This window comes from Ranitomeya imitator, chromosome 4 (assembly GCF_032444005.1).
Source record: "Ranitomeya imitator isolate aRanImi1 chromosome 4, aRanImi1.pri, whole genome shotgun sequence".
Classification (NCBI taxonomy): Eukaryota; Metazoa; Chordata; class Amphibia; order Anura; family Dendrobatidae; genus Ranitomeya; species Ranitomeya imitator.
Window position 1 is genome coordinate 306,407,831 of NC_091285.1, and position 13,424 is coordinate 306,421,254.

A 13,424-nucleotide genomic window follows, 5' to 3' on the forward strand; every position below is an offset into this window, starting at 1 on the left:
GTATTGTCAGTGGCAGGCATTGAAGGATGTCAGCGCATAGACTAAACATTGGTGGAGCTGTGAGATAATTTTGCAAGTGGTAGAGCACTGTTTGAGCTGGGGGGGGGAACTGTCTTGTGGCCGGCGATACAGGCCCAGGGCCCCTCATATTACAACGGTGTGTCTGACGTTGGGTGCGCACCACCACCGCCAGAAACACTTTATTGTACTAGGAGGGACCCAGTGGCAGTGCCGTCGACCAAAAGCGGGCTCACCCACCTCTTCAGACAAACTGCACTCTCACGGGTGCTGTCGCCAAGTGTCGATACCACGGCCCCGTGTGGGGAGTTTGGCCATTTAGTGAGGTGTAAACATGTCGTATGCTGGACAATCAGGTGCAGAAAATTACGAGATTGGAAAAGGCATTCAGAATAGTCCACAGGCAAGACCTTTTCATAGGAAAGCTAGGTGTCAGCCGGGCAAGGTGGGGCAAAAGATTTCGAAATCCAGTTGTGGTTCATTTTAATGAAGGTTAGATCATCTACATTTTGGGTAGCCAGACGAGTCCTTTTTTCTGTTAGTATTGAACCTGCAGCACTGAATACTCTTTCTGATAGGACACTAGCTGCCGGGCAAGCAAGCTCCTGCAATGCATATTCTGCCAATTCTGGCCAGGTGTCTAATTTTGATGCCCAGTAATCAAATGGGAATGACGGTTGAGGGAGAACATCGATAAGGGATGAAAAATAGTTTGTAACCATACTGGACAAATGTTGTCTCCTGTCACTTTGAATTGATGCTGCAGTACCTGTCCTGTCTGCGGTCATAGCAAAATCACTCCACAACCTGGTCAGAAAACCCCTCTGGCCAACGCCACTTCTGATTTCTGCCCCTCTAACTCCTCTGGTCTGCTGGCCCCTGCAGCTCGTGTGAGAACAATCACGGGCGCTGTGTGCAGGGAATGCCAGAAGCAAACGGTCAACAAGAGTTGATTGTTTGGTTGCTAATATTAGTTCCAAGTTCTCATGTGGCATTATATTTTGCAATTTGCCTTTATAGCGAGGATCAAGGAGGCAGGCCAACCAGTAATCGTCATCATTCATCATTTTAGTTATGCGTGTGTCCCTTTTGAGGATACGTAAGGCATAATCCGCCATGTGGGCCAAAGTTCCAGTTCTCAAATCTGCGGTTGTGCTTGGTTGAGGGGCAGTTTCAGGCAAATCCACGTCACTTGTGTCCATCAAAAAACCAGAACCCGGCCTTGCCGCGCCACCAATTTCCAGTGGCCCCGGAAAAGCTTCCTCATTAAAAATATAATCATCCCCATCATCCTCCTCGTCCTCCTCCTCCTCTTCGCCCGCTACCTCGTCCTGTACACTGCCCTGGCCAGACAATGGCTGACTGTCATCAAGGCTTTCCTCTTCCTCAGCTGCAGACGCCTGATCCTTTATGTGCGTCAAACTTTGCATCAGCAGATGCATTAGGAGGATGCTCATGCTTATTATGGCGTTGTCTGCACTAACCAGCCGTGTGCATTCCTCAAAACACTGAAGGACTTGACACATGTCTTGAATCTTCGACCACTGCACACCTGACAACTCCATGTCTGCCATCCTACTGCCTGCCCGTGTGTGTGTATCCTCCCACAAAAACATAACAGCCCGCCTCTGTTCACACAGTCTCTGAAGCATGTGCAGTGTTGAGTTCCACCTTGTTGCAACGTCTATGATTAGGCGATGCTGGGGAAGGTTCAAAGAACGCTGATAGGTCTGCATACGGCTGGAGTGTACGGGCGAACGGCGGATATGTGAGCAAAGTCCACGCACTTTGAGGAGCAGGTCGGATAACCCCGGATAACTTTTCAGGAAGCACTGCACCACCAGGTTTAAGGTGTGAGCCAGGCAAGGAATGTGTTTCAGTTGGGAAAGGGAGATGGCAGCCATGAAATTCCTTCCGTTATCACTCACTACCTTGCCTGCCTCAAGATCTACAGTGCCCAGCCACGACTGCGTTTCTTTCTGCAAGAACTCGGACAGAACTTCCGCGGTGTGTCTGTTGTCGCCCAAACACTTCATAGCCAATACAGCCTGCTGACGTTTGCCAGTAGCTGCCCCATAATGGGAGACCTGGTGTGCAACAGTGGCAGCTGCGGATGGAGTGGTTCTGCGACTGCGGTCTGTGGACGAGCTCTCGCTTCTGCAGGAGGACGAAGAGGAGGAGGAGGGGGTGCGAACGGCTACAGCCAATTGTTTCCTAGACCGTGGGCTAGGCAGAACTGTCCCAAACTTGCTGTCCCCTGTGGACCCTGCATCCACCACATTTACCCAGTGTGCCGTGATGGACACGTAACGTCCCTGGCCATGCCTACTGGTCCATGCATCTGTTGTCAGGTGCACCTTTGTGCTCACAGATTGCCTGAGTGCATGGACGATGCGCTCTTTAACATGCTGGTGGAGGGCTGGGATGGCTTTTCTGGAAAAAAAGTGTCGACTGGGTAGCTCGTAGCGTGGTACAGCGTAGTCCATCAGGGCTTTGAAAGCTTCGCTTTCAACTAACCGGTAGGGCATCATCTCTAACGAGATTAGTCTAGCTATGTGTGCGTTCAAACCCTGTGTATGCGTATGCGAGGCTAAGTACTTCCTTTTTCTAACCATAGTCTCATGTAGGGTGAGCTGGACTGGAGAGCTGGAGATCGTGGAACTAGCGGGGGTGCCGGTGGACATGGCAGACTGAGAGACGGTGGGAGATGGTATTGTTGCCGCCAGTGCCCTAGATGCAGTGTTTCCTACTGCAAAACTGGTGATTCCCTGACCCTGACTGCTTTGGCCTGGCAAAGAAACCTGCACAGATACTGCAGGTGGTGCGGAAAATGGTGGCCCTACACTGCCGGAAGGGATGTTGCGTTGCTGACTAGCTTCATTGGCCGAGGGTGCTACAACCTTAAGGGACGTTTGGTAGTTAGTCCAGGCTTGCAAATGCATGGTGGTTAAATGTCTATGCATGCAACTTGTATTGAGACTTTTCAGATTCTGTCCTCTGCTTAAGGTAGTTGAACATTTTTGACAGATGACTTTGCGCTGATCAATTGGATGTTGTTTAAAAAAATGCCAGACTGCACTCTTTCTAGCATCGGATACCTTTTCAGGCATTGCAGACTGAGCTTTAACCGGATGGCCACGCTGTCCTCCAACAGGTTTTGGCTTTGCCATGCGTTTTGGGCAAGATACGGGCCCGGCAGATGGAACCTGTTGCGATGTTGATGCCTGCTGCGGCCCCTCCTCCTCCGCTTCAGAACTGCTGCCGCCTGCACCCTGTTCCCCCAATGGCTGCCAATCGGGGTCAACAACTGGGTCATCTATTACCTCTTCTTGTAGCTCGTGTGCAACTTCGTCTGTGTCACCGTGTCGGTCGGTGGTATAGCGTTTGTGATGGGGCAACATAGTCTCATCAGGGTCTGATTCTTGATCAGCACCCTGCGAGGGCAATGTTGTGGTCTGAGTCAAAGGACCAGCATAGTAGTCTGGCTGTGGCTGTGCATCAGTGCACTCCATGTCAGATTCAACTTGTAAAGGGCATGGACTGTTAACTGCTTCACTTTCTAAGCCAGGGACGGTATGTGTAAAGAGCTCCATGGAGTAACCCGTTGTGTCGCCTGCTGCATTCTTCTCTGTTGTTGTTTTTGTTGAAGAGGACAAGGAAGCGACTTGTCCCTGACCGTGAACATCCACTAACGAAGCGCTGCTTTGACATTTACCAGTTTCACGAGAGGAGGCAAAAGAGCTAGAGGCTGAGTCAGCAAGATAAGCCAAAACTTGCTCTTGCTGCTCCGGCTTTAAAAGCGGTTTTCCTACTCCCAGAAAAGGGAGCGTTCGAGGCCTTGTGTAGCCTGACGACGAACCTGGCTCCACAGCTCCAGACTTAGGTGCAATATTTTTTTTCCCACGACCAGCTGATGCTCCACCCCTACCACTACCCTCATTACCAGCTGACAATGAACGCCCCCGGCCACGACCTCTTCCACCATACTTCCTCATTGTTTTAAAAACGTAAACAAACTAACGGTATTTGTTGCTGTCACACAAATTACACGGTGAGCTATAACTTCAGTATGATTTAGCTACCCCTTTACAGGTGAGTGAGACCACAACGAAAATCAGGCACAATGTTACACACTCTGTTGTTGGTGGCAACAAATGAGAGAGATGCCACACACGCAGGACTGTCACTGAAGCACAAATGTAAATATTAATCTCCCACTGATTTGATTTTTTTTTTTTTAAGGGAGACTTTAGGAAAAAAAAATAGAATAAAATGATTTTTTCAGGAAGAATTTAGAAACCAAATAAAATAAAATGATTTTTTCAGGGAGAATTTAGAAAACAAATAAAACAAAAAAAGGCTTTCTATGGCCCACTGAGTGAGAGATGACGCACACAGGAGTCAGGAGTGGCACACAAGCCCAGAGGCCAATATTTATCTCCCACTGATTGATGTAGTGATTTTTTCAGGTAGATTTTGGAACCCAAATCAAGCTAAAAAAATAATAGGCTTTCTATGGCCCACAATTGGAGAGAGAGAGAGAGATGGCACACCCAGGAGTCAAGACTGGCACACAAGCAGAAAGGGCAATATTAATCTCCCACTGATTTGTTTTTTTTTGTTTTTTTTTCAGGGAGACTTTAGGAAAAAAAAAATAGAATAAAATGATTTTTTCAGGAAGAATTTAGAAACCAAATAAAATAAAATGATTTTTTCAGGGAGAATTTAGAAAACAAATAAAACAAAAAAAGGCTTTCTATGGCCCACTGAGTGAGAGATGACGCACACAGGAGTCAGGAGTGGCACACAAGCCCAGAGGCCAATATTTATCTCCCACTTTTTTTTTTTTGTTCCAGGGAAAATTTATAAACCCAATAAAAAAAATAATAAATAGGCTTTCTATGGCCCACTATCTGAGAGACAGAGAGAGATGGCACGCTTAGGACTGGCACACAAGCTCAAAGGCCAATATTAATCTCCCTTTTTTTTTTAAGGGAGAATTTATAAAACCAAAAAAAAATAAATAAATAGGCTTTCTATGGCCCACTATTTGTGAGAGAGATGGCACGCTCAGGACTGGCACACAAGCCCAGAGGCCAATATTAATCTCCCACTTTTTTTTTTTTTTCCAGGGAAAATTCATAAACCCAATAAAAAAAAATAAAAATAAATAGGCTTTCTATGGCCCACTTTCTGAGAGAGAGAGATGGCACGCTTAGGACTGGCACACAAGCCCAAAGGCCAATATTAATCTCCCACTGATTGATTTATTGATTTTTTTCAGGTAGAATTTAGAACCCAAATAAAGCAAAAAAAAAAAAAATGGGCTTTCTATGGCCCACTGAGTGAGTGATGATGCACACAGGAGTCAGGAGTGGCACACAAGCCCTGAGGCCAATATTTTTCTCCCACTGATTGATGTAGTGATTTTTTCAGGTACATTTTAGAACCCAAATCAAGCAAAAAAATAATAGGCTTTCTATGGCCTACTATTTGTGAGAGAGATGGCACGCTCAGGACTGGCACACAAGCCCAGAGGCCAATATTAATCTCCCACTTTTTTTTTTTGGTTCCAGGGAAAATTTATAAACCCAATAAAAAAAAAAAAAATAGGCTTTCTATGGCCCACTATCTGAGAGAGAGAGATGGCACGCTTCGGACTGGCACACAAGCCCAAAGGCCAATATTAATCTCCCACTGATTGATTTATTGATTTTTTTCAGGTAGAATTTAGAACCCAAATAAAGCAAAAAAAAAAAAAAAAGGGCTTTCTATGGCCCACTGAGTGAGTGATGATGCACACAGGAGTCAGGAGTGGCACACAAGCCCTGAGGCCAATATTTTTCTCCCACTGATTGATGTAGTGATTTTTTCAGGTAGATTTTAGAACCAAAATCAAGCAAAAAAATAAATAGGCTTTCTATGGCCCACTGACTGAGAGATGGCACACACAGGAGTCAAGAGTGGCACACAAGCCCTGAGGCCAATATTTTTCTCCCACTGATTGATGTAGTTGATTTTTTCAGGTAGATTTTATAACCCAAATCAAGCAAAAAAATAAATAGGCTTTCTATGGCCCACTGAGTGAGAGATGACACAGACAGGGATGGCACTCTAGCAGAAATGTCAATCTTAATCTCCCACAAAAAAAAAAAAAAACAGGGACTGTCCTTCAATTACTGTCTCCCTGCAGTAATCTCAGCCAGGTATGGCAGGCAGCAATAAGGAGTGGACTGATGCACAAATTAAATAAAAAGTGTGTACAAACAAAAAAGATAGCTGTGCAGAAAGGAAGGAACAAGAGGATTTGTGCTTTGAAAAAAGCAGTTGGTTTGCACAGCGGCGTACACACAGCAATGCAGCTATCAGGGAGCCTTCTAGGGCAGCCCAATGAGCTACAGCGCTGAGGGGAAAAAAAAAAAAAATGTAGCTTCCACTGTCCCTGCACACCGAAGGTGGTGTTGGGCAGTGGAAATCGCTACAGCACAAGCGGTTTGGTGGTTAATGGACCCTGCCTAACGCTATCCCTGCTTCTGACGAAGCGGCAGCAACCTCTCCCTAAGCTCAGATCAGCAGCAGTAACATGGCGGTCGGCGGGAACTCCCCTTTATAGCCCCTGTGACGCCGCAGACAGCAAGCCAATCACTGCAATGCCCTTCTCTAAGATGGTGGGGACCAGGACCTATGTCATCACGCTGCCCACACTCTGCGTTTACCTTCATTGGCTGAGAAATGGCGCTTTTCGCGTCATTGAAACGCGACTTTGGCGCGAAAGTCGCGTACCGCATGGCCGACCCCGCACAGGGGTCGGATCGGGTTTCATGAAACCCGACTTTGCCAAAAGTCGGCGACTTTTGAAAATGAACGACCTGTTTCGCTCAACCCTAGTATCTAGTGTACCTCCTCCAACTGCCACTAGACGCTGACGTTTCCCCGACCGCTGAGGACCCTTGGAGGCAAGGTGTCCTGACTGCTGGCAAACATGACGGACCTTATGTGCACGGGCAGACTGAGACTTGGATCCCGCTCGTGTCACCTCTAAGGCCTCATGTGACTCGGATGCCTGGACTGGAGATTCCAAAGGTTTGGCGAAGGTGGGAGCCAGCCAAAACCTCTGCCTACACTGGGCTCGCTCCAACCTCCGCTCGTTAAAACGGAGGTCAATACGAGTAGAGACAGTTATTAACTCCTCCAGTGTGGCAGGAATCTCCCTAGTGGCCAGAGCATCCTTAATGTGGTCAGCCAGGCCCCTCCAAAATATGGGGATAAGGGCTTTATCCGACCACTCCAGCTCAGAAGCTAAAGTACGGAAGTGGACGGAAAAATGGCTGACCAAGGACTCACCCTGAGTTAATGCCAGTAGTTAGAGTGCTGTGTCATGGGTGACTTAAGGTCCTAAAAAGACCTTTTTCAGAGTGCTCAGGAACAACGGAGCACTCTGCACCACATGATCACCACGCTCCCACAGCGGCGTAGCCCACTCCAACGCCCTGTCCGACAAAAGAGACACAATAAATCCCACCTTAGCCCGCTCTGTAGGAAAACGTGCAGCCAGGAGCTCGAGGTGAATAGAGCACTGACTCACGAATCCCCTACAAGTTTTGATATTTCCAGAAAATTTTTCTGGCAGCGGGAGGCGAGATAACGTCGGAACAGGGGTGGCAGTGGACAAGGTTGCTGCAGCCACGCTAGCAGCCTGTACAGCAACTGCGGTAACATCCACAGCTGAGGTTGAGCTCTCGAGAGCCGCCAACCTACCCTCCAGCTGCTGGATATACCGCAAAGATTGCTGAATGTCCGCCATTTACTAGCCAGACCCTGGCGCTAGTATTCTGTTAGGGCTAGCGGAACGCACCGAGTAAAAAGAGATGTTTATTGATATTGGTGCGTTCGCAGCCCAGGGTCCACCGTGCAGGAGTACCTGCTGCTAGCAAACGGTGGAGCTATATGGCGGTATAGACTAACTCAGTTAATTCACTGAGTAGCCGTGAAAGGAAAGCACTGTGCCCTGTTAGACTCCACAGAGGCACAGGCTAACTGCCCAAACAGAGAGCAGTCAGTGGTCACACAAACACACAAAACTCCTCGCCGGAGGAGCCAGCATTCTAGGGGCTTATTTCAGCCGGGTCCCTGAACACACATACATGTGACCACACTGGCGCAAAGCACATAACATAAGACAATACTAGCGCATGGCCGTGCGGTCATGCGCAGTTTATATAGTTGCAGCACAGGAAGCTGCTACTGAAGTTTTTGCCCTTTCAGGACCTTCCAGAAGGACCAATGGAATGTACTGCAGCACCTGAGCATGTGACCGAACATGTGGCCCTCGACCTCCAATGGGAGACCCTGCCCTGGGCATGCTCAGTGTGAGTAAACAAGGACTTAGTCCCAGAGAGGCTCGCTCGCCGCAGATCAGTGCAGGGTACCATAGGAAAGCCAGAAAAGGCAGTAGTGACCCTATGCACCGAATCAGCCCCAGCGAGACGCTGGGAGCGACGTCTCCGCTGAGCAGAGTCCACTGCGGCCGATACCGAATGGGAGACCGCAGCAGACACGGATCGAGATTCCCCCTGTGCAGCAGAGGAAACTCGACTCCTAACAATCAGTTCCCTAATTTTATAAGTCAACCAATCAGAAGACAAATTCTGTTTTTGACAGTCAGTTTTTCCTTTAAAATACAGTGCAGAGGTATTGAAACTTCCTGAAGTCTTATAGACTTTAAGGGTACCGTCACACTATACGATTTACCAATGATCACGACCAGCGATACGTCCTGGCTGTGATCGTTGGTAAGTTGTAGTGTGGTCGCTGGAGAGCTGTCACACAGACAGCTCTCCAGCGACCAACGATGCCGAAGTCCCCAGGTAACCAGGGTAAACATCGGGTTACTAAGCGCAGGACCGCGCTTAGTAACCTGATGTTTACCCTGGTTACCAGCGTAAAAAAAAAACGAACAGTACATACTTACATTCCGGTGTCTGTCCCTTGCCGTCTGCTTCCCGCACTCACTGACTGCCGGCCGTAAAGTGAAAGCACAGCACAGCGGTGACGTCACCGCTGTGCTCTGCTTTCACTTTACGTCCGGCAGTCAGTGAGTGTGGGAAGCAGACGGCAAGGGACCTGATGGACACCGGAATGTAAGTATGTACTGTTTTTTTTTTTTTACATTTACGCTGGTAACCAGGGTAAACATTGGGTTACTAAGCACGGTCCTGCGCTTAGTAACCCGATGTTTACCCTGGTTACAAGCGAACGCATCGCTAGATCGGTGTCACACACACCGATCTAGCGATGACAGCGGGAGATCCAGCAACGAAAAAATGTTCCAAATGATCTGCTACGACGTACGATTCTCAGCAGGATCCCTGATCGCTGCTGCGTGTCAGACACAGCGATATCGTATGGAAATCGCTGGAACGTCACGAATCATACCGTCGTAGCGATCAAAATGGCACTGTGTGACGGTACCCTAATGCTTATAGCAAATATAAGTTAGATAATTGCCAGGTATGCAGTTCCATAATGTTATCAGTGTAAGATAATCTTATGTAAAAATAAGATTACTATCATTCACTTTGAAATGTAAGCTTAATAGAACATAGTGTACATTAGATGTCTTCTTGCAGATGTCCTGCTAATGCTTAAATCTTGTCTTTTTTTGTTTCCATCTGTTCCAGTAAAGTGGAAGGATATGAATGGATATATACTATATACACTCCTCAACATTAATATTGCAACACCAAAAATCAAAGCATCGATAGACATGTAACGATATGCAAATCCTGAAAAAGGGAACCAAATTTTCAAAAGCACACTCGAGTTATTCATTATCGAGTATGAGCACCATGTTCAAAAATACACACACTTACATGCCTTGGCTGCTATCTGTGAGGTTTTTAACTTTTGTCTGAAGAATGTTTTGCCACACTGCCACTTTCATCTATGGCCTCTTTCACACTTCCGTCTTTATGCCTCAGTCGTAATCCGTCGGTTTGGGCAAAAAATGGATCCTGCAAATGTGCTTGCAGGATGCATTTTTTGCCCATACACTTGTATTAGCGACGGATCGCGATGGATGGGCACACGTCGCATCCGTCGTGTGACGGATCCGTCATGTTTTGGCAGACGCGGCACACAAAAAAATGTTCAATGTAACGTGTTTTTGTGCGACGTGTCTGCCATTTTTGCACGCATGCGTAGCTGAAACTTCGCCCCCTCCCCCGGACTGTTGAGTGGGCAGCGAATGCGTTGAAAAACTGCATCCGCTGCCCACGTCTTGCAGTTATTTCATGAAGTCCGTCGGTACGTCGGCCTGATGCATTGCGACGGACCCATACCGAAAGAAGTGTGAAAATAGCCTATCTTTGTAATTGCCAAGCAATAACACCCTAGATGTGTGATTGGATACAACCCCGGAGATGCTGCAGAGTATGGTAGCATATTTAGCCTATGGAGGCAGTTCACCAAATACATTAATAAAATGCAAAGTGAATAAACAAGAGAGAAATCTGAATAAAATCAATATTTAGTGTGACCACTGTTTGCCTCAAAAAAACAAAATTCTTTTAGGTACACTTGCACATAGTTTTTGAAGAAACTTGACAGTGAGATTGTTCCAAACATCTTGAAGAACTAAACACAGATCTTCTGTGTATGTAATTTTGGGAAAATCCTTCTCTCTTTATGTGGTCCCAGACTGAAACATGTTCAGATAAGTTCTTTGTGTAAGCCATATAATCACTTTCCAGGGCTCTTTTTCCTTTACTATGCTAATGATAGTTGTTAATGGCATTGGCTATGTGTTTTGGGTTGACCTACTAAAGAATAAATTTGGATTGGTTGTGCCAATCAGAAGGTCCTCCCAGAACTATAAATATGTAGCACCATTATTTATTAGCATCCAGCAGTCGTATGTACGGGTGCTGAAATGCACTCGGTATACCAGGAAGAAGCTAAGTTGAAAGTATATTCCTCCTCTGTGAGCCGTTTCATGGCAATTCTGTTATAACGGCTCTATGGACATAGGCCAAAGAAGAATCAGACTGTAATCATACCATGATACCTTCTTATGTATATTAAGTGACAATAGGCACCTACATGAACATTTACAACCAAAAATATGGAGGAACAAGAGTGTGGTTGGTGTAGCATAAATTAACACCTTAGAACAAAAGATCTGTCCTTATTCCTTATGACAAATGATGCACCCTGGCATCCAAACCAAGCCATTCAGGAATCACAAAGTAGGCTAATACATAAACTCAGCCAGAGAAGAAATCAGATTGTTAGGTAAGTAATCTGTATGACAAAACAAAAATAAATGTTGATTTGGATAGATATAAATAGTCTCACTGTCATCCACAAATTCATAGCTATAAATAGTTAGTGGATTATTCAAATAAAACAGCTAAAGTTTCACGCTCATTTAAGCCATGCGAAGATATCGTATTGAAACGGAAAATTTAGCTCACTTCTCTTTGTAGGATCTGCGGATTCCAGTCTCCTCTTTTGTTAAGGCCCCGTCACACTGGACGATATCGCTAGCGATCCGTGACGTTGCAGCGTCCTGGATAGCGATATCGTCCAGTGTGACACGCAGCAGCGATCAGGCCCCTGCTGTGATATCGCTGGTCGGGGCAGAAAGGCCAGGACTTTATTTCGTCGCTGGCTCTCCCGCTGACATCGCTGAATCGGCGTGTGTGACGCCGATTCAGCGATGTCTTCGCTGGTAACCAGGGTAAACATCGGGTTACTAAGCGCATGGCCGCGCTTAGTAACCCGATGTTTACCCTGGTTACCATCGTTAAAGTAACAAAACAACCACTACATACTTACCTACCGCTGTCTGACATCACTGCTCTGCTTTCCGGCCGCTGTGCTTACACAGGGCAGAGAAGCACAGCGCCGGGGACAGACAGCGGTAGGTAAGTATGTAGTGGTTGTTTTTTTTACTTTAACGAGGGTAACCAGGGTAAACATCGGGTTACTAAGCGCGGCCCTGCGCTTAGTAACCCGATGTTTACCCTGGTTACCCGGGGACCTCGGGATCGTTGGTCGCTGGAGAGCTGTCTGTCAGCCATCATCTGCCTTTAACAGCCCTATGTGGAGCAATGCTCTGCCTGCAGTTGTTAACCTGTTTAATTACACTATCATTCTCTGACAGCAGCGTTTTCAGAGTGTGTACCTTGGGTGCAGTGTTCTAGCCATCCATCAGTGCCCCTTTGGGTGCCAAATGTTTGCTGTGCTGGCCGGGGAACTGCTAAAGACCCCTGTTCCGCTCATAATTGTATTCCTATGAATGCCAGTCTGTGGCTGATGTTCATAGGCGACCAAATTTTTTTCTTTACACAATAATACTATGTACTATGGTACAAATGATCAGACAATTGCAGTTTCAAGTCCCATAATGGCAATACTAAATACAGTAAAATGTAAAGAAAAATGTTAAAAAATATGAAAAAAATATAACATTTTTAATAATTCTACTTTTATCCCATAAAACTTATAGAAATAAATAAGTTAAAAAAAGTGATCTCCCCATGTCCATAAAAGTCCAATCTATCAAAATGTAATAATGTTTTAAAGAGGAAGAAATCTAAACACCATAATTGTGGAAAAAAAGACAACAAGAGGCGGTTAAAATATTTTATCTACCCCATAATGGAATCAATAAAATCTTCAGCGCAGTGTGCAAAAAGCAAGCCTTCACACAGACTCATATAGAGAAAATTGAAATCATTACAGGTCTTGAAATTGGCGACACAATATATATTTTTTTACTTATTTCCAATTTTTTTGGACCAAACAAATTTTAAACTATGCACATTAAGTAATAGCATAGTTATATTGACCTGAATTATCATATTGCCAGGTTATTTTCACCATATAATGAATCTTGTAAAAGCAAACCCCCCAAAAATGGTCGAAATGCACTTTTTTTTCAATTTTGCTACACTTGACATTTTTTTTTCCCAAATTCCAGTACATTGCATGATAACAATGGATGATGCAATTCAAAAGCAGGATCATATTGCCAGATTATTTTCAACATATAATGAATGCTGTAAGATTAAAACTAAAAAAATAATGGTAGAATTGTGCTTTTTTTTCCATAAGTCGTCATACGAGTAGGGCTCATGGAAGAAGTGAAGGAAAAAAGGAACGTGTAAAAACTGAAAAATGGATTAGGCAGGAAGAGGTCAATCTCGACCAAATTCTATTTGCTGAAATGCAGCCCTAAACTTGCAAGGAACCTTCACCATGCTTCACTGTTGCATGCAGACAATCATTATAGTATAGCCCTACAGCTGTTTAGTGAACAAACTACCTTCAGTCCAGAGCACCTGCTGCAATTTTTCTGTACCCCACTTTGTATGTTTACATACATAGTTAAGTCACTTGGC

The 13,424-nt window shown here is 45.7% G+C and overlaps 1 protein-coding gene across 12 annotated transcripts in view; it reads left to right on the top strand.

Annotated features, from left to right (window-relative positions):
- FOXP2 (forkhead box P2) overlaps window positions 1-13,424 on the top strand; it is a 476,937-nt gene that overhangs the window by 55,106 nt on the left and 408,407 nt on the right. The gene's annotated exons all lie outside the window — the stretch shown is intronic.